The sequence below is a fragment of the Podarcis vaucheri genome, assembly GCF_965113315.1.
Source record: "Podarcis vaucheri genome assembly, chromosome: 6".
NCBI lineage: Eukaryota > Metazoa > Chordata > Lepidosauria > Squamata > Lacertidae > Podarcis > Podarcis vaucheri.
Window position 1 is genome coordinate 20121740 of NC_138764.1, and position 20141 is coordinate 20141880.

General features: G+C 46.5%; 1 protein-coding gene across 2 annotated transcripts in view; it reads right to left on the reverse strand.

Annotated features, from left to right (window-relative positions):
- BRINP3 (BMP/retinoic acid inducible neural specific 3) overlaps window positions 1-19875 on the reverse strand; it is a 275919-nt gene extending 256044 nt beyond the window's left edge. Inside the window, exon 1 of one of the 2 annotated variants that reach the window (XM_082225464.1) lies at window positions 18743-19875. The gene's annotated coding sequence lies outside the window, so the exon portion shown is untranslated. Of the gene's footprint in view, window positions 1-15886; window positions 16604-18742 lie in introns of those variants that run through there. The other variant, XM_082225465.1, reaches the window with a different exon arrangement.
- Window positions 19876-20141: the final 266 nt, after the last annotated feature.

Here is a 20141-nt window from a genome sequence, read left to right on the forward strand (position 1 = left end):
TGTTCCCCAAAAACAGTACTTCTGTCTTGTCAGGATTCAACCTCAATCTGTTAGCCGCCATCCATCCTCCAACCGCCTCCAGGCACTCTCACAGGACCTTCACCGCCTTCACTGGTTCTGATTTAAAGGAGAGGTAGAGCTGGGTGTCATCTGCATACTGATGAACACCCAGTCCAAACCCCCTGGTGATCTCTCCCAGCGGCTTCATATAGATATTAAAGTGGTGCTTCTGGTTAAGAGCAGTTTCAGGTTAAGAACAGACCTCCGGAACGAATTAAGTACTTAACCCAAGGTACCACTGTGGTATAAATTATAATTGAGCCTAAATACACCTTGACAGTAACAACAACAGGGGGTTCTCTTTTCCTGCTTATGGTAGTAAGGTAGCCCATCCTACAGTTAACTTTTCACTCAGCACCAAAGGCCAAATACACTTTGCTACTGTATGGAACTGTCCTGACAAGTTTTCCTATGCATCAAGTTGTTGTTGAGTTCTTTTTTTGCATCCTTCGAAATTTCTTAGATGTTCTGTCAAAAGCAGGAACCTCCAAAATTTGCCTTGAAATGGGCTTTAGACAAAATGTAGGGGCGACTAGGCTGCAATCCTGAGCACATTTGCCTTTTGTATCTTTTTAAATCATACCCTACCCTTCCTCCCAAAGAAGTCCAGGGCAGCAAATGACAAGCAATAAAACAACTGAAACACCTTAAAAATGAGACATTAAAAAAAACAATTCCAGGACAGGTGCAGACTGGGAGAGATCTCAACTTAAAAGACTTGCTGATATAGGGAGGGCTTCAGCAGGTACCAAAGAGACAACAGTGATGGCACCTATCTAATAGTCAAGGGGAGCGAATTCCAAAGGGTAGGTAAAAAGCTAAAGGGACCCTTGACCATTAAGTCCAGTCACGGACAACTCTGGGGTTGCAGTGCTCATCTCGCTTTACTGGCCGAGGGAGCTGGCGTTTGTCCACAGACAGCTTCCAGATCATGTGGCCAGCATGATTAAGCTGCTTCTGGCAAACCAGAGCAGCGCACAGAAACGCTGTTTACCTTCCCGCCAGAGCGTAACCTATTTATCTACTTGCACTTTGATGTGCTTTGGAACTGCTAGGTTGGCAGGAGCAGGGACCGAACAACAGGAGCTCACCCCATCACAGGGATTTGAACCACCGACCTTCTGATCGGCAAGCCCTAGGCTCAGACCTCCGTTTTGTAGAATAGGCCTCCTGATAAGATAGTATCATCAGAAGGCCCTCCCCTTCAGAATGCAGTGATTGCATAATGGGTGATCTGCTGCCCCTGTGGATCTTGCCACCTGAGGTGGTTCCCTCACTTTGCCTCATGGGTGAGCTGGCCCTGGGTCGCACTAACACACAATATCACTAGTAATATCAAAACTCTGTTTGCTTTTTTCCTAGTAATCGTCCTCAGAGCAGAAATCTGAAAATTCACATAAGAAATATGGCTTTAAGTGATCTTCACTTGCACAGGATGTGAGGATGGCTACTAGTGTAAATTGCATTTTTTAAAAAACTTGAAACAAATTCATAGAAGAAGAACGTGGTAAGCCATGATAGGGAAGTCAGTCAATCAAAGACACATTAGCCATGAGCACTTCCATATTCAAAGGAAACACATTCCTGAATATCACATGTTATGGACAAAAATCAGAGAAAGAATGTTGTCATTATGGGACATTATTGCAGTCAAACCAACAATTCATTCTTTGCCCGGTTGGCACATGAAGGGGCTAAGGCTCACAGAACTTTCTTGTAAAATTGGCTAGAGAGGACTCTGAGATCACTACCTTTGTCTACCTTGACAGGAAGCTGTAACACTACATCCTTCTTTTCTTCCTGCCTAGACAGCCTCCTCTTTCTCCACAGTGCTTCCAAGATGCCCACACGTGCAGAGTTCAGACACCGTTCTTGAATTAACATCTTGTACTTTTGTAACTTACACAGTAGTTATAAACCTGTCTTTCATTTTGCTCCTGTAACTGACGCTTCAAGACCAAGATTATGTGAGTAAATACTACTTTTATTACTTCACAAAACAACGTGTGTATGATTGTTGTTTTTAAGGGGGTAATACTAGGAAAATCCAATCTGCTTCAAAGCATCCTGGATTATTGTTTCTAGAAGGTTAAATCAACCTTGCATTAGCTTCCAAATTTAAGCTGCAAAGGATGGTACCATTAAAGCTAGGGCATGCAACTGTACTACTTTTGGTTCTCTGGGTTTAATCATTCATAAAGAATATACATTCATCGAATGCTTGTTATATTACAGTCACTTGAGTGACTGAGAAGACCGAGGTTAGACTCTTGCTTCATGAGCAATTTTGCACAAATCCCAGTTGTCCTTATCTCTTAAAGGTTAACCTGTAGCCCACAAATTGCAATCTCAAACACATTTGCCTTAAGTGAAATCAATGGTATACAAATGAATGACGTCCCCTGGAGTTAAAACTTGCTGGTTACTTACACTTTTGCCTGTCAAAAACTCATCTGAGGATCCTACATTTTAGTCAGATCTGTGGCTAGTTTCATGGCATTGTTATGAGAATTATAAGGTCTAAGATATAAAATAAATGTTCATAAATGTACCAGGCAAACACATACATAAATATATGAACCACAGGTCTGAAACAGTACAAGAAAACAGTCCCGAAACCATTTTGACTCTCCCAAATTGACCTCAAATGTTTCTCTGCAAGGAGAAAGGAAATGGGAAAACCTCCCCATTGTCTTCTTTGCTCACAAATCCTGTCTTAAGGGTGTATCTGTGTGTGAATATGGTGAGCCTGTGACCTAGATTCAGGAACTGAGTATTTACCATCACAAAAGAATGGCCAGGATGCCCAGCTAAAAGCAATCAGTGACCATTATTAGGTATCCTGGCAGACAGGTTTCCGCTGTAGACCGCCCCTTCAGTGATGTATGTATCCATTCACTGAACGTGTCCATTCTTAAGGAAATCAGCCCTGAGTGCTCACTGGAAGGACAGATTGTGAAGCTGAGGCTCCAATACTTTGGCCACCTCATGAGAAGAGAAGACTCCCTGGAAAAGACCCTGATGTTGGGAAAGATTGAGGGCACAAGAAGAAGGGACGACAGAGGATGAGATGGTGGGACAGTGTTCTCGAAGCTACGAACATGAGCCTGACCAAACTGAGGGAGGCAGTGGAAGACAGGAGTGCCTGGCGTGCTCTGGTCCATGGGGTCATGAAGAGTTGGACACAACATATAAGAGCTTGCACACCAATATTCTGGGTTCCTCCTCCCTCCCTGTGTGGGGTGAGTGGGGGACCCTCTTGCAACAGTTTAATAAAGATCAGGCTTACTAGCTGCTTTGCTTCTCAATATTCTCTGGTTGGCCTCTGTTATTTTCTCCTGCTGATAGAGAAACCTATATAAGGATTCTATATGGGCTCTTGGGAACCCCATAAGGGAAAAGGAACAAGTTTTTTTTCTTATAAAAGTATGAAAAATAATGAGAAATTATAGCCCTAGCATTCAACCAGTACAGCTTGCTTCTAGTACCCTTTGACAGGCTGCTCAAATCTTTCCCTTGCCTCATAAAATGGAAACAATGCTCATTTAACTATTTTGCAAAGCCATCCAGGCATACAAATGAAAGGGACACATCTTATGAACTGTATGCCACTATTCTGGGATAGTGGGCCAGATCTTACCCCACCCCAAGCTGCGCTGTCTGGCCCCTGGACGTCCTTCCAAAATTCAGTCCAAGTACAATAAAATGTTTGGTCACAGTATTGATCTTCCCAAGCTGTTAGAGAGATAGGCATATGGAAAGATTGATAGATAGCGTCTGTAACCCTTTAAGGTCACTTTCATCTTTTTCGGATTTTGGACGTAATATTTATATAGTACAGTGATGGTGAATCTTTTATAGACCGAGTGCCCAAACTGCAACCCCAAACCCACTTATTTATTGCAAAGTGCCAACACGGCAATCTAACCTAAATACAGAGGTTTTAGTTTAGAAAACAACAACTCATACATAAACGTATTTTGTCCTAAAAGAAAAACACACTAACAGAGCTTTTGATGATACAAACAACTTGTAAAAGTTTGCATTAGGTCCAGTCGTGGCCAACTCTAGGGTTGTGGCACTCATCTCGCTTTATTGGCTGAGGGAGCTGGCGTATAGCTTCCGGGTCATGTGGCCAGCATGACTAAGCTGCTGCTGGCGAAGCAGAGCAGTGCAACAGGAGCTCAGCCCACTGCAGGGATTCAAACCGCCAACCTTGTGATCGGCAAGTCCTAGGCTCTGTGGTTTAACCCACAGTGCCACCTGCATCCCTCCAATAGAAATATACGCACACATATTGCAAGGAATCAGTTCCTTCAATTTTCCATCCATGTGAAATGAGTAAATGCACACAAATTTGGAGCCTACTTTATTTTAGGTGGGGCGGGGTGTGGGGAGTCTTCATGCTACTACATTACATACCCCCCCCCAGTTGTGCTTCTGACACAGTGGGTCATACAGCATCATCACTTGTTATTCAGCATCACTCACCGATTGAGGGAGGGGGAATTCATAAGCAATGTCGATACAACCAAGGTTACAATGGTCAAAACATGAAAAAAGGACTTCCCATGGGGTGTATTGTTCAATTCCAAAAAGACACGCACACACACCCTCTTAGCCAGAAACTTCAGTAATTTAACTTATATTAAGGTGAATGTTTGTAACAGTCAAATCAAGCACCAGTGGTACAGCCATTGACTGCAGTAATTACCATTTTTGGTTTATACAGAGAGAGAGAGAGAGAGTCTTGCTGAATAATGCTAACATTCTTGGAGAATTGGATGAGCAGCTGGGTTAATTAATGCCTCTTACTGAGAATAAGCATTCCTGCCTCTGCCAGGGCAGAAGATCCTGAGAGATAGAGATGTGCTTGTTTGGCTAATAGTCCCCATATTTTCAGTTTTTGGTCTGAAGACACAGTGATGTGGAGGAAGATCTAGATGGGACTGATTCTAATTAAGGGTGCATTTGGATGTGGTCGCTATTACATGAGTTTCCTAGTTACAGTGCAAACATTTATCTATGTTGATGTTAATGTTATGTTTTCCTAGTAACTCTTAAATGCCTTGCCTTTTTTCTGAACAAAAAAGAATGTCTCGTGGTACCTTAAAGATAAACAAATTATACAATGGCCTAAGTGTTGGTGGTATATATTAGACAGTGAGGTGAGAAGGAAATTAAATGAATGCAATACTGCCTGGTAATTGCACCATCGACTCGAGCAGTTCACAATAAACATAGGTTGCAAGGTTGTCTGCCCTATCTTTTCAGGTGTTATACTGTGGTTAATGCTTAAAGGGTTATACTTAAGAACATCACCAGGACCTGCCCCTATATCACAGGTCCCAGGCCTGAAATCTCAAGGTCTGGGATATTCTTGACCTGGCAACTCTATGTACTATATCAGTGGTGGCGAACCTATGGCTCGCATGCCGGGGGGGGGCACCCAGAGCCCTCTTTGTGGGCACACACGCCGTCATCCCAGCACACAGCCGGCAGAAGCGAGGGCAGTGCACTGAGTCCTCAGCTCAACTTGGGCAGCTGGAGCAACATGGGCATGGCAGTAAACAGTGCAGCAGGAGCGGGATGCGATGCCCATCAGGGCACCGGTTCTCTCCAAAATGGGGGGTCACAGCTATTCTTTGGCCCGAGTTCATTGCACCCAATTGCCCTGAGGATATTGTGGCAATTAGTATTTTGCATGAGTGGGTTGCAATTATTATGGTGGGCTCTCAGTTTCGGATGCCTCACGAGCAGTATAGGAAAGAGCCAAAATCCCCAAACTGGCTCGTCTGCTTCAGTGCCTTTAGGGCTCCTTTTGCTCAGCCGCTCAGTGTGGGATGCCCAGACCGAGAAGGCGCACTCGTGGCCAGGGAGGGCATTGGTCCCATTTGGGTACATGACATTATCCCCAAGCAAGCGCTCATGTTGTTTTCAGAAGCTGGGTTTGGATCCTGGGACTTGTGTCCGAGAAGAAGTGCCTCGGATAGGTGTGTGTGTGCAAAACAGAGCCACAAACCCCAGGATGTGCATTTTCCCTTGGGGAGCCTCCACTATGGGTGGGGAGAACACAGTGCTCTGCACATGCTCAGAGGCATTCTGCCACATTGATGGGCCGCTGAGAGTTCTGAGTAGCTGCCTTCCTTCTCCTGCTGCGAGGTTGAGGCTTTACACACTCTCTGGCCATGCCAGACACCCTGCATAGGGACCGGTCGGGGCTGGGCGAGGGAGCAGGGCTAGCATATGGGGCAGCCCCCAGGGCCCTTTCAGGAAATGGTGACACGATGGGAGGGGGGCACCGCTCTGCACGTGCTCAGAGGGCCACGCCGAAAACGCTTGCTTGCTCAGGCTGGAGCTTAAAAGCGGGGAATCCTTAAAGTATCGAATTCTCTGCCAAGTAATTTTAAGTCAACAAAGGCACTTGAGTTTGTTTTCCTTACTTACCGTATTTTTTGCTCTATAAGACTCACTTTTTCCCTCCTAAAAAGTAAGGGGAAATGTGTGTGCGTCTTATGGAGCGAATGCAGGCTGCACAGCTATCCCAGAAGCCAGAACAGCAAGAGGGATTGCTGCTTTCACTGTGCAGCGATCCCTCTTGCTGTTCTGGCTTCTGAAATTCAGAATATTTTTTTTCTTGTTTTCCTCCTCCAAAAAACCAGTCCTGTGGTCTGGTGCGTCTTATAGAGCGAAAAATACGGTAGTTTGGATCATCTTAATGCAAACTTTTAAGGGACGCATGTGGCACTGTGGGTTAAACCACAGAGCCTAGGACTTGCCGATCAGAAGGTCGGCAGTTTGAATCCCCACGACGGGGTGAGCTCTTGTTGTTCGGTCCCTGCTCCTGCCAACCTAGCAGTTCGAAAGCACGTCAAAGTGCAAGTAGATCCAGCGGGAAGGTAAATGACGTTTCCGTGCCGCAACCCCAGAGTCAGTCACGACTGGACCTAATGGTCAGGGGTCCCTTTACCTTTACCTTATTTCTATTGGGGGGCATTTTGATAAAGGTTTCCTCTAGGAGTTTAACAACATACCATTGTTTCTGAAGATGCGTGCAGTTGTACACACATGCATTCTGCACACACACTAGCCAAAGCCCTAGATATTGACCTAAATCAGGCATCCCCAACCTGCGGCCCTGCAGATGTTTTGACCTACAACTCCCATGATCCCTAGCTAACAGGACCAGTGGTCAGGGATGATGGGAATTGTAGCCCAAACATCTGGAGGGCTGAAGGTTGGGGATGCCTGACCTAAATGCTTGACATACAGAGTGGGTGGGTTGTTATATCAGGCAGTGTTCCTCAAACCTAACAATGCCAGGACACTTCTTTCTAAATTAAAATAGGGAGCACACTTCACCTTTGACAGACGAAAAAGTTTACTTTTAAATGTGCATATGAGTAAGGATAATAATAATAATATAATATTTTTTAAATTTATACCCTGCCCATATGGCTGGGTTTCCCCAGCCACTCTGGGCGGCTTCCAACCAAATATTAAAAACAATACAGCGTCAGACATTAAAAACTTCTCTAAACAGGGCTGCCTTCAGTTGTCTTTTAAAAGTAAAATAGTTGTTTATTGCCTTGACATCCACAGGGCGGGCGCCCCCACCAAGAAGGCCCTCTGCTTGGTTCCCTGTAACCTCACTTCTTGCAGTGAGGGAACCGCCGGAAGGCCCTTGGCGCTGGACCTCAGTGTCCAGGCTGGATGATGGGGGTGGAGACGCTCCTTCAGGTATACAGGACCGAGGCCGTTTAGGGCTTTAAAGGTCAGCACCAACACTTTGAATTGTGGTCGGAAACGTTCTGGGAGCCAATGCAGATCTTTCAGGACCGGTGTTATATGGTCTTGGTGGCCACTCCCAGTCACCAGTGTAGCTGCCACATTCTGGATTAATTGCAGTTTCCGAGTCACCTTCGAAGGTAGCCCCACGTAGAGAGCATTGCAGTAGTCCAAGCGGGAGATAACCTCTTTCTCCTTTCCCTGCCAAGAGCTGCTTCCCCCTATGTTTCTGCATGAGTCTTTGATATCAGACAATTGGAAAGAGCCAAATACAGAGCAGTGATTCATTGTTACTGTTTCCCCAAGTGCAGTGATGGGTGTTTATCTATAGGAATGAATGGCAACCACTTTACTGAAGTGAAGGCAAGGGGTTAACCAGGGGCACAACTGGGGTAGAGCAAAACCTGTTCCATACTGCTATTAGCACCAGAGATTGAGAATCATTCCTGCCCCTAGCTGCATCCATGTTTCTGTTCCTTAGTCATACTAAAGCATGGCATTGCTCAGAACTGATATAGCTAGATAAACCATAATGTGCTCCTCCTGCAGATAGACTAGAAACATACAACTGCTGTAATTTTGCATGCCACAAAAAAATTCCCCAGTTTCCCAGAGGTTTCATTACCCTACTTCAAAAAGAGGAAAGGAAAAAAGATAAAGAATTTTGAGATATCAGAAATAATTGGTGAAGTCAGTTTTAAGTATGATTCTCCTTTATTGGTTATGTAGGTATTTTATGTGAGATGGTTTTAACTGATTGCGTTATTATATTTTGTTGTATTTTATTTTGCTATAAACCACTATTATTTGGCTATTGTGGAAAAGGGTGGTATAATAATATTATTTATGTGAAATGGTTTTAGCTGATTGCGTTATTATATTTTGTTGTATTTTATTTTGCTGTAAACTACTGTTATTTGGCTATTTTGGAAAAGGGTGGTATAAGAATATTAAGAGGTAGACAAATGCAGAACAGATATAAGAGATGGATTCTTAGCCCCCTCCCACAATTTTCCAACTAGAGCTGGCAAAACTAATGCTTCATTTACACACACAAACACTTCCTTCAAAAGGATGTTACTGGATGCTTCTAGTGACTAGTCGGATCAACTGAATATAACCATCTGATTGAAGACTGATCCAAATAGAAACAGCTTCCTAAATAATTAAGTCTACCCTGAATTCAGTGGTGGGGAAAGTCAGTCTAATGAAAATTAACTTGAAGGGATGCTTGTTCACATCAGGGCTCAAAAGAGAACAGGGCAGAAATTGGCGACTTTTTGACTCACGTGTGTCTAGGTTTGCTTTTTTGTTGAACCAACTCTGCCTTCTGCAGCGAGAGAGCTTCACTGTCCTCATATGCTTGTTTGTGTGTCTCCAATTTTAGATTTTTTTACTTGGAGCTCTGGCATTTCATCAGTGAACACCCGGAGCACGAAACACTGTTTCACTAAGCATATGCTGGAGTGGTAATAAAAGACTACAGGAAATTAGAATCTCTTTTTTCCCAAGTTACATTAAGATTCTCAGATAAAATTGTTCAGGTTCCCTACTTGGTCTATGGAATTATAATAGCTACGCAACTCAGCTAGCAACTGAGCATAAGATGACTGTCCCTTCAGTAAATGTATATTGGTGCAATTTACACATATTGTATTCTCAAGGCAAGGCATTTTCCTGGCATATTATGCTCCAGGGACCATTTTTCTCCCATATTAAGAATGTGCTGGACGTGGTGCATGCATCTGATACCTTTCCTGAACTCAGATTATTCTCTGGAAATCATACCAGAGTGTGCTCTTGCCTACAAGATTCCTATTTCAGTTTTATTGTTCAGTCCATTATGGCTTATTTTAAAAGAGCACCCATTTGTCACAGTGAAGAATGGGTGCATGAAATTCTATTAAATCACAGGAGATTCTTCCAAACAATATATCAGGACATCTTCTCCCAAAACTAGTGAACTGCTCTGCTTTCTCTGGATGTCCAAAGGCTCACTTATTGCAGAGGGATCACAGAACTAAATGGCTGGGGGGGTGGGGTGGGGCTTACTAGAAGTCATCAGAAACAGCCTACATCAGGACTCAACAGACTTGCTCAAACACACTTGCCATATATCCGTCCACATAATCTAGAGTGCAATGCACCCCAAGCAGCAAGCAGCTGAGAATGTTGTATACACAGCAGATCATTGCATGTGATATGCACACATATCCCATTCATGTTTACTCAGAAGAAAGTCTCAATGAGCTCAGTGGGAATTATTCCAAACTAGGTGTGCATCATAGGGACACGGGTGGTGCTGTGGGTTAAACCACAGAGCCTAGGGCTTGCCGATCAGAAGGTTGGCGGTTTGAATCCCTTTGATGGGGTGAGCTCCCATTGCTCGGTCCCTGCTCCTGCCAACCTAGCAGTTCGAAAGCACATCAAAGTGCAAGTAGATAAATAGGTACTGCTCCGGAGGGAAGGTAAACGGCGATTCCATGCGCTGCTCTGGTTCGCCAGAAGCGGCTTAGTCATACTGGCCACATGGCCCAGAAGCTGTCCGCCGGCTCCCTCGGCCAGTAAAGCGAGATGAGCGCTGCAACCCCAGAGCCGGCCACGACTGGACCTAATGGTCAGGGGTCCCTTTACCTTTACTAGGTGTGCATCATAAACCAAGCCACAAAAATCAACAGCCAAGCCATCTGGGTTGCTTGCAAATATAAGCAGGGGGAAACTATCTTTTGCAAATGAGTGCCCTTAATACTCAAAGAGCATAATAGGCCTTTGGTGCAAAGAATAAAGCACAACATAGGAAGTTACTGGGATGCAAGGAAAACATGCTGACTAAGAGAGGAAGCTATCACCTGGGAAGAATCCCATTCTAAGTCTGAGAGAACAACAGGCTTGCCTTTCTCCCCATCCCCCACCCAGTGCCAGATTTATGTATAATCTAAACAAGCTATAGTTTAGGGCCCCACTCTCTTGGGGCCCCCAAAATTATTTAAAGGGGAAAAAGACTGGATGTACATTTCCAAAATATAAGATAAAAACAAATAAAATAAAACCTACATACAGCTACCGAGTTGTATGTTGTGTAGGCTCCTATGATGTAAATAATGGGCCCCGCCTGCTAGCTTGCACCCTAAAATATCACTGGTTTGCTCATTTCTATATATAGGGTGCCTACATTCTGCATGTGCAAATAGCTTTAGATACCTATTAGGTCCATAGATTACCATATAGCATATATTCAACACAAAGAACAGCGGCAATTTGATGTTGACAAAGGACGGCTGGACGTATAAATGGCCCCATTACCTTCAGTAGCTTAGGACCTCATCAAACCTAAATCCAGCCCTGCCCCCACCCCTCCAGCTGCAACAAAGAGATAATAAATACCAGCCTGCCTCACCCAAGTCATGTCCCATTGGGGCCCTGAGAACTGAAGGCAATAATTTTTCTTGATGTGCTGCTGTTTGAAGGCAATAATGTCAGTGATGGAGGAAAAAAACCTTGCTAGCCCCAAAGCATGGCCTCAACTGAAAGCATCATGTGAAATGCTACACAACCAAGGAACACTCTGCACCCGCACACTTCCATACACACACCAAGTAGGAAAAGAAGCAGGAATGCAGGTGGGAACATCTGCAATGATTGAGAGGTTAAAAAACAAACAAGTCCCTTCCTACCCACGGCTGGCAACCTAACAGGGATTCTACTTGAGGAAACCCAATTCTCCTTATATTGAGCTGAGGTGCAACTGAAGCCCTGCCAACCTGTGTCATTAAGACAGAAACATAGCACAAAGCAGTGACCACAGTGTCCATATCAACAATGAAGAGAATTCTCGATTTGTGTCTTTCAGCTCTCAGAAAGCCTGGGAGGTTCAGACACGGACTGTACCCTCTGAAAGATGCTTAGGGGTGTAGTTTGCAAAGCCCACCATATACAAAGGGCAAGGTTCTGGCCACATCTGATTATCCTCAGAGAGCATCATTTTTACACACCGAGTGACTGAATCAAGTGGCGCTAAGTATTAGGTACGCATGCTAAAAGATAATTTTATAGACATGAAGAGAAATTTAAGATGTTCATTTTTCACTGAGAATACTGCAGTTGTTACTATGACATACAGAAACAAAATAAAAATGAGAAGGCCTTCAAGTTTTAGTTGTAAAAAGAATTTAATGTATCAAAAAGTAAGGCAGTGGACCTTCCTGACTCCACCTCCCATTTAAATCCCCCCCAATGAAATCTGAAATTATGTCACCCGTAATCTGCCTCTTATGAACTTTACACAGCCAACTAAACATTCTGAAGTCCCCCATATTTAACCCTCCCTCCCCCAAATAAGCCACAATGGGTTTTGCTTCCATAACTCTAGCATGACTTGGCTTGTGATTCTAGCTACAGCAGAGCAAATCCCACACACCCTCCAGTGGAGCTCTTGTCTGGGTAAACATACACAGAACTGGGCTGCATGGCATTTTATAGAAATCCAACACAATCGCTTCCTCCTCCAGACTGGAAGTCATTCCTATGCATATGTACTCAAAAATAAGTCTTAGTAGGTTCAGTTGGGTTTCCACCCTGTTCTAAATGGTATCAGTGTCTATATTGACTTGCTGAGGTCTTTAGCTCTTTTTTTTTTTTTTGCTTTCACACACACACACACTTTCCTACAGGCTCATCTTGTCTCTCTCATATGCAGAGAGAGAGAGAGAGAGAGAGAGAGAGAGAGAGAGAAAGAAAGAAAGAAAGAAAGAAAGAAAGAAAGAAAGAAAGAAAGTTAGTTCTGCTTAATGCTTAAGCCTCATAATTGAAAGAGCCCATTTGATTATATTGCAAAATGGTCACCCAATGAAGGGAGTTTCATTTTATGGTGCAGTCAACTGAAAATAAAAAGAAACGTCTTGAGATAGCTCTGTGATGGAGTCACTCACCAAAGGATGCAATTTAACACTTAATGGCATTTGCACAGGAAAGGCAGCAAAAGGCTATTGCCTAGGCTGCTCCTCTCACCTATTTAAAAGCCCATCACTCTGTGACTGTTGCAAAACAAGCCTACAAAAACCATGGTCAGTGTCTCTTCTTCTGGTGCACCTTCTGCTCTACCTTCTCCTTTTTGTCCACATTCCACCCGTTTCCCATCCCTCTTGCCCTTGAAGCAAACACAAGATGAGAAATGTCTCCAATCAAATTAGCCTTCGGGAAACCTCTTCCTTTAACAAACTTGCATAAAGGGCTCCTAGCTACAGAAAGCACCTTGGCAGGAAAGTATATGAAGATAAGCAAGCTCTTGGGTTTCTCTGCATAAATTAGAAAACTTAACTGGGCAGTGTGATTCTCAAGTAGGAAAAGTGACAAAACACCAGCACAGCCTATTCGGTGTTCCCCTGATGGGTGCAGAAGCTTAGTGCTGGAGTCAGCAGTGGGCTCAAACCATCTGAGATTTCTGGAGTCTGCTACCATCTGGCTGCAAAAGTGAGACACGCCTCAGTGAGAATTCCCTAATACCTGTCGTGGTGGGAAGAAACAATGCTCCAGACTTCACACACACACACACACACACACACACACACACACACACTACCAGAAAGAGAGACTTGCAGTGTCTATTTAAAGAACATTTGGGAACCCTGTGTGCTCCCTATTCTTGACCCTATTCTTTGACATTTTCAAAGCTGTGGTCTTTCAATTATACTCTCTCAACAGTCCCGTGTTATTATTCCAATTTGTGTTGAGATGTTGGGGAAGGAAGGAAGGAAGGAAGGAAGGAAGGAAGGAAGGTAAGTAAGTTTGGTTTAAGCTTACGCCTCATAATTCCAATGCAGGAATCTCAGCTAAAGCATCCATAACAGATGGCCATCCAAGGAAGGAGAATTCACAAGCTCCCATGGAAGACCGTTCCACCGTCAAACAGCTCCTACTGTCAAAAAGTATTTCCTGATGTTAAGTCAGAAACTCCTTTCATGGGGTAGAACAGGGGAGCATTTGGGGGACCTGGTTCAGTCTCTGCATATTTTCCAATTTGGGGTCTTCTTGGGCATGAACAGGCCAGCAGAGAGCTATTACACGTAAGAGATTTCATATCACCTCAGATTCAGTGCTTACAGTTCATGCATTCATATGCCGATGGCACCATGCGAGTAGCCCCCAAGGGTACTTGGGTGATGGATACCAAATTAATGGTGTTGGAACTTCAGGGAAGGGATTTACTGAACTCCTTGTTCCTCTGCCTGTGTATTCCTGTCCTGCGTAACTTCTATTAGAGCATGAATGCAGAGGATAAGGTAAAGGGACCCCTGACCATTAGGTCCAGTCGTGACCGACTCGGGGGTTGCGGCACTCATCTCGCTTTATTGGCAGAGGGAGCCAGAGTACAGCTTCCAGGTCATGTGGCCAGCATGACTAAGCCACTTCTGGCGAAACAGAGCAGCACACAGAAATGTCGTTTACCTTCCTGCTGGAGTGGTACCTATTTATCTACTTGCACTTTGTGCTTTCGAACTGCTAGGTTGGCAGGAGCAGGGACCGAGCAACAAGAGCTCACCCCATCGTGGAGATTCGAACCGCCGACCTTTTGATCGGCAAGCCCTAGGCTCTGTGGTTTAACCCACAGCACCACCCGCTGTATGTGACAATTGAGAAAGGACCACCAAAGCAACATTTCACCAAATTAAACCATTGGTCCACCCAACTCAGGATTTTCTTCACTGACTCACAACTTCAGGGTTGCTCAGCTCTTATATGGATGGAACCTGGGACCTTTTGCATGGAAAGCAGAGGTTCTACCCCTAAGCTACAGTCCTCATTGCATACCAGTGTGCATGAAACCACATGGTGAAGTGGTCAGCCTCCAGTCTCCTACCATATGGCTGATGATTTGGTGCAGATGTCCTTGATGCCTGGCAAAGCATTACAGGAACAACAATAGACAACGTGCTGTAGATGCATCTCACTTCATTCTAAAGAGGTGTCAGGATTCACATACATGTAGGTGGGCATGGGACACCATGCGCAAAACCACCCACATCCAAATCTTATCACATCCTACTCAATCCATCCTGGCCTTTCGTTTTGGCCGTAGTCAGTTCCTCGTGCACTCTGCAATTCCCCAAAACTAGGAAATGAACAGAACCACGGCTGCCATACCTTACGATGAAAGGGAAAAGTCACCATATTCTGAGCTGCATTTTAATGAAGGCTGGCAGTGCAAGCAGGAGGAAAGCCACACAAGAAACGTGCACCCTCTTGTACTTTGCATACTGATCTGTGCAACCCTGCCTAGTCTCCCTGTCGAGCCCATACCGAAAACTTGCACCGAAGAGTCATCAAAGCTAGGACTGGAACAGAGGTGATCATCATAATCTTGGTCCATTAAAAAAAAGAGGGAGGGGGGAGAGAGAAAAGAGACTACATCCGTTTTGCTGTCTGGAGATCATGCCCCTTAAGGGAGAATTATTCCTCCAACCCCACAATATTATTGAGCTGTGCCACCTCTTTAAAAATCAAATCACACAAGCAAAAAATGTCACAGGCTGCTGAATGAGCCTTTAGGATTTTATCTCTCCCCCCCCTTCCCCACATCTTTCCTGATTGGTGTGGCATTCCTAGCGGTGCCTCCCCACCCCCGGTAAATAGTATTGAACAAGAAACAACACATTAAAGCTGATGGAGATTTTCGCCCGTGAAGCATGCCGCTTGCTCGCTCGCTGCCTGCAAATGCCCATTAAGACACCATTAATTGCATTGATTTATTTGCAAGCGATGAGCAGAAGGATGTTTGCTCGCCTCCCCTGCAAAGCCTGGCAGCCTCCGCTGCCCACCCCCGCCGTTTTACACCCAAAATCGACCCCCTGTTGCCATCTCTCGTCACTGTCACCAAGTTCTTTTCACTGACACTGGGAGCACCTCAGCACCCACCTTCTCTCTCCTTCACCCTCCTTGCACCAAATTGCACCCCCCCTTCCCCACGATGACTCCAAACCCAGTGGTACAGTTCACCTTCGGGTAGCCTGTTAGGAGAGTCAGACGACGCGGAATCCCTTACCTATAGCTGGCTCGCCCGCGTCTGGCGTCCTCTGAAGCGCATCTATCTGATGATGCTCAAAGTTTCCGGATCCCCATGAGTTGAGCTAGCTCGGCTGCAGCTGCTGCGAGCTCGGCTGCAGCTCCGCGGAAGTGCAATGGACTAGCTCTGCTTGGGGATCGGGCTAATTGCACAAGTTCTGTCGGAAGAGGGTGGAAGGGGAAGGCCAGCGTTGGCAAGGAGGCAGAGAAAGAGAGAGAGAGGGATCTTCTTCTCTTGGTGAGGCTGGAGACTGCTGCAAAAAACCACGCACCGCCCGCCTGAGCAAGGTGACTCGTCTTCCCTCGCTCCAGCTGGTGGCAGAACAGCTGGGAAGGACACGCTGAAGGGGGTGGGCGGAAGGGAGGGGGGCTTTACTCCGGTTTAATTAAACCGGAGCAACTCCTACCAACCGGATCTTCTCTTCGAGATCAGAGGGGAAAACGTCCACGCTTTATAACCTACCCCCTTAAAGTGTCCTTAGGTCCCTTCACTCCACAGATGGATTAAAGTGGAATAATTCATCCACGCGGATCGCTGTCCTAAAGAAGATTAGCTTTGGTCTGTCTGGTCCAATATTCTGTCCCCAGTCGTGGGTCAGAGAAGTGTGGTAGGAGACTGACAGGAAGGAGGGCATGATGAGGGCAATGGCTTTGGTTTATCCCAAGGATCTGGTCGTCAAAGGTGGTTCTGGGATTCCGACGAGGAACCCCTAAATTCCAGGACGCAGGTGAGGCTAACCTGAGGCCCTGAGGATGTATTGAACTCAACCTCCCCAGGCCAGGCCACCCCCTCAAGCCAGTGTTGTTAATGGCCAGAGGTGATGGAATCTGGAGTCCACCTGGAAGGTCGGAAGGTTTCACACAAGTCTCTGCTGGAGAGCAGCTACTCCAAGCGTTAGGTATTCCGATGACAAGTAGTAGTTCTGAGGGTTAGACTAATGAGCAAGCGCGTCCACCTGTAGTGGTCGTGAGAGTGCATCTTAACGACCACCACAGCCTGCCGCAGAACGGGGAGGGGGGGCACACCCTCATATGCCACTCACTGGGAGGGACATTTGCCCCCTTTGCTCTCCCTAATGGTCGCTTGCGAGTACAGAACTGGCAGGAATGATAATGTATTTATAAACTGCTTTGGAGAGTCTTCATGCTTTTTATATACTGTACTAAAGAAAAGGTAAAGGTAAAGGACCCCTGACAATTATTCACAAAAAACAGCAACAGCAAGAACCCCGCAAGATGGGCCAGCATTAGACAGATGAGGGGCCGAAAGCTTGCCTAAGGGCCCACCTGGCAGACTGGACTTAAGGTGTGCACTTAAAAAATTCCAAAATGGGAATGCAACCAACACGTGTTTGCAGACAGACGTCTGGCAAACACGCTTTTGGGGGAGTGAGAGTTGTCTGCAGCTGCTCCCTGCTGGATGGACCCCAAATGACAAACCCAAGTCTGCTGCCAGGTAATGTGTGTAAAGCATCCTTGGCCTGTGTCGGCTGCCCTAGCCCCGAAATTTACCCGACACTGGTATGCATATATTGTATACAGCCCAGCGCATATTAATGCAATGAAGTGTGGGAGAGAGACAGACAGACAGGCAGACAACAGGAAAAGTTACGCTCATCTGTCTTCTCCGGCCCCTGCAATTCCTCGCGCAGTTTATTTTTTTACAAATAAACTCTACACAAATAATAACGCAGGAGAGACAGAGACTTGCAAGAAGATGTGAGCTCCGGAAGAGAGATCCCCGACCAGACAATCAGACTTCCTCAGCGTTTTGGAACCCTAGCTCAGTGAAATAGCATCTGCCTTGCATGCCCAGGGTGAAATGCAGCAACGGTCTGATTCCCTATCGGGAAGCTGTTGGGGGGCCGGGGGGGGCGGGCGGGGGCGGATTCGGAACCCAAATGCGACTCTCGCTTTCACAATTCCAAAAGCACCACCTTGAAAGGTCCCTTAAGGAAGCCCACCTCCTAGTCGAATCTGGTGGGGAATCTTCCCCCTTTCTTGGACTGAGGGACTGGTTGAGCCCAGCCCTTCTTCTCCCCCCAAATACTTCTTTAAGACCCCTCCCAGAAAATCTGGAAGAGGGCAGAGTCTCCCACAAAGACCAAGTGGCGCCAGAGGGACACCCCAACGCGAAAGCTGTGAGATATGGGTGAAATCTTCTTCTTCTCTCCCATCAACCCTCCGAATAGGATGCCCACCAAGGGCAACGATGCCACCCCTCTCTGGATCTTCCACCACAAGCCCCCCGACAAGTTAGCCCCTAGAAGCCCAGGTGTTTGGCATGCCGCGAAACCAATAGTGCGAATGACACGTCGAGCTAGGGGTGCCTTTGGGGGAGACGTGAGAGTCCCGTGTGTCTCAAGTGAGCGAGTCAAGGCGCGATCAGAACCCGGAGCCTACAAACAAGGATCTGGTGTGTGTGCCTGTCATCTGCGGCACCAGAGAAAGGCAAGAGAGCACCCGCTCCCCACCCGTTTCAGCCTCCCAACATAATTTTCTTCCAGAAATGTAACATGTGGGGTGCAATTCGCCTCGCCCAGAAATGCACTCCCCAACACACAGTGCACCCCCTAACTCGTCATTTTCTCTCTGCTGTGTCTGCGTGAGGGAAGGGGTTAAGAGAGGAATGGAATATCCATAGCATCAACAGGGGTTAAAAGCAGCAGAGCGACAGATTTGTTTAAGCTTCCCCTCTCTCTCCCTCCACCAATAATAAAATAAATTTAAAAAGTCACAGACAATAGCTCATCAAACTGGCGATCGCTAAACATTGTGGGGAGGAATTGATGGAGGCTTCCTTAAATCTGGCGTGCGTAAAAGGCGAGGCACTCACCGGGTGGAATTTCAGGAGGCGAGGTGTCTGGGCAGCAAGCGGTTCCACGAGGCGAGCGCGCATCCCATGGTAGTTCCAAAGGTTTGGATGCGCTTCAGAACGGCGGTGATGGACAGCGATGGGCGGCGTGGCGTGGGGGTGTCCACAGCGGGACGGTGGCATCCGCCAGAGCTTCCTTAGCGGCGCTGAGAGAGAGGGAGAGCCAAGCAACAACGAAGCACCGGGCAAGCGGTGTGCCGGACGGACGCGTGCGTGCGTGCAACAGAGCCCAGGAAACAATGAAGGGATGTGAAAATAAAAAAATAAAGGGAGACCGGATAAATGCAAAGGAAGAGTTGTGGGGAGGCAGGCGGGCGGGCGCTCAGAGTCAGAGAAGCGGAGATTTTAAAGCTGATCCTTTAAGGCAAAAAGTAGGTGGACGAGATTATATTCATCCAAAGAAACGGAGACGAAGAGAGGCTGGCTCTGTGCGTAAAAACCACAGCAACCCAAGACCGAGTGAGCCAGGTGGTGCTGGAGAAGAAGCGAGGCGCAGAGAGAACTACAGGAGGAGGCTGGTCTCATCCTGATAGATATAGCGGCGGAGCTGATTTAGGGAGCTGGAGGGGAGGATCTAATGCGATTCGGGAGGAGGAAGAGGAGGGGGGAGATTGGGTGGGCAGGAAGAAAAGACTCTGTCTCTTCCTCGCTTTTGAAGGGCTTGGCACATCAGCCCCGCCACCTTCTTCCCAGGTTGCTAAAGAAACTCTTTCCAGAGACTCAGTGCAAATCTCTGCCCTTCCCTTCGGTTATATATAGTAACCGCGCAAGGCTACTTCTCTCAATAATTTTGTCCTAACAATCGCAACACGCCGGGAGGGAAACTCCCGTGAAACCAACCGGGAAAGGCACTGAGGAAACCAGCCAGCTGCCCGATCTTTCCGGGTTTGTTTTAATTTCGCAAGGAGCTGGAGGAGGGATGCTAAAGAGACGGCTGGGGAAGGGAGGCAGTGGTTCTCTGAGCCAATGCGTATAACCCAATTTGCAAGACTCGCCGTGGGGATGTTATAATGGCACAGGCTGGAACCAAAAGAGGGTTCAGAGGATGACCCTGGGTTTGTCTCTGTGGGACGGGAGAAGCTGGTATCGCCTCCCTCTGGCTCGGCGATCTTGCAAACCAGAGGGCGGGGAGAGCAGCTTCTCTCCCTCCAGCCAGTCTCTCCACACGCACGTGATGTCTCGGCTCAGAAATCCAGGATGCGTGCGCGCGTGCATTTTTGCTACGCGCGAATTTGAGCAACATGCATGAAACTGACCAGAGGGATCGCTCGCTTTCTCTTTCGCAGCGAAGAGTCTACGCTTGTCTCGGCGCTAGTCTCCCTCTCTCAACTCCGCCTGGCTTTCTAATGTCGAAGAAGGG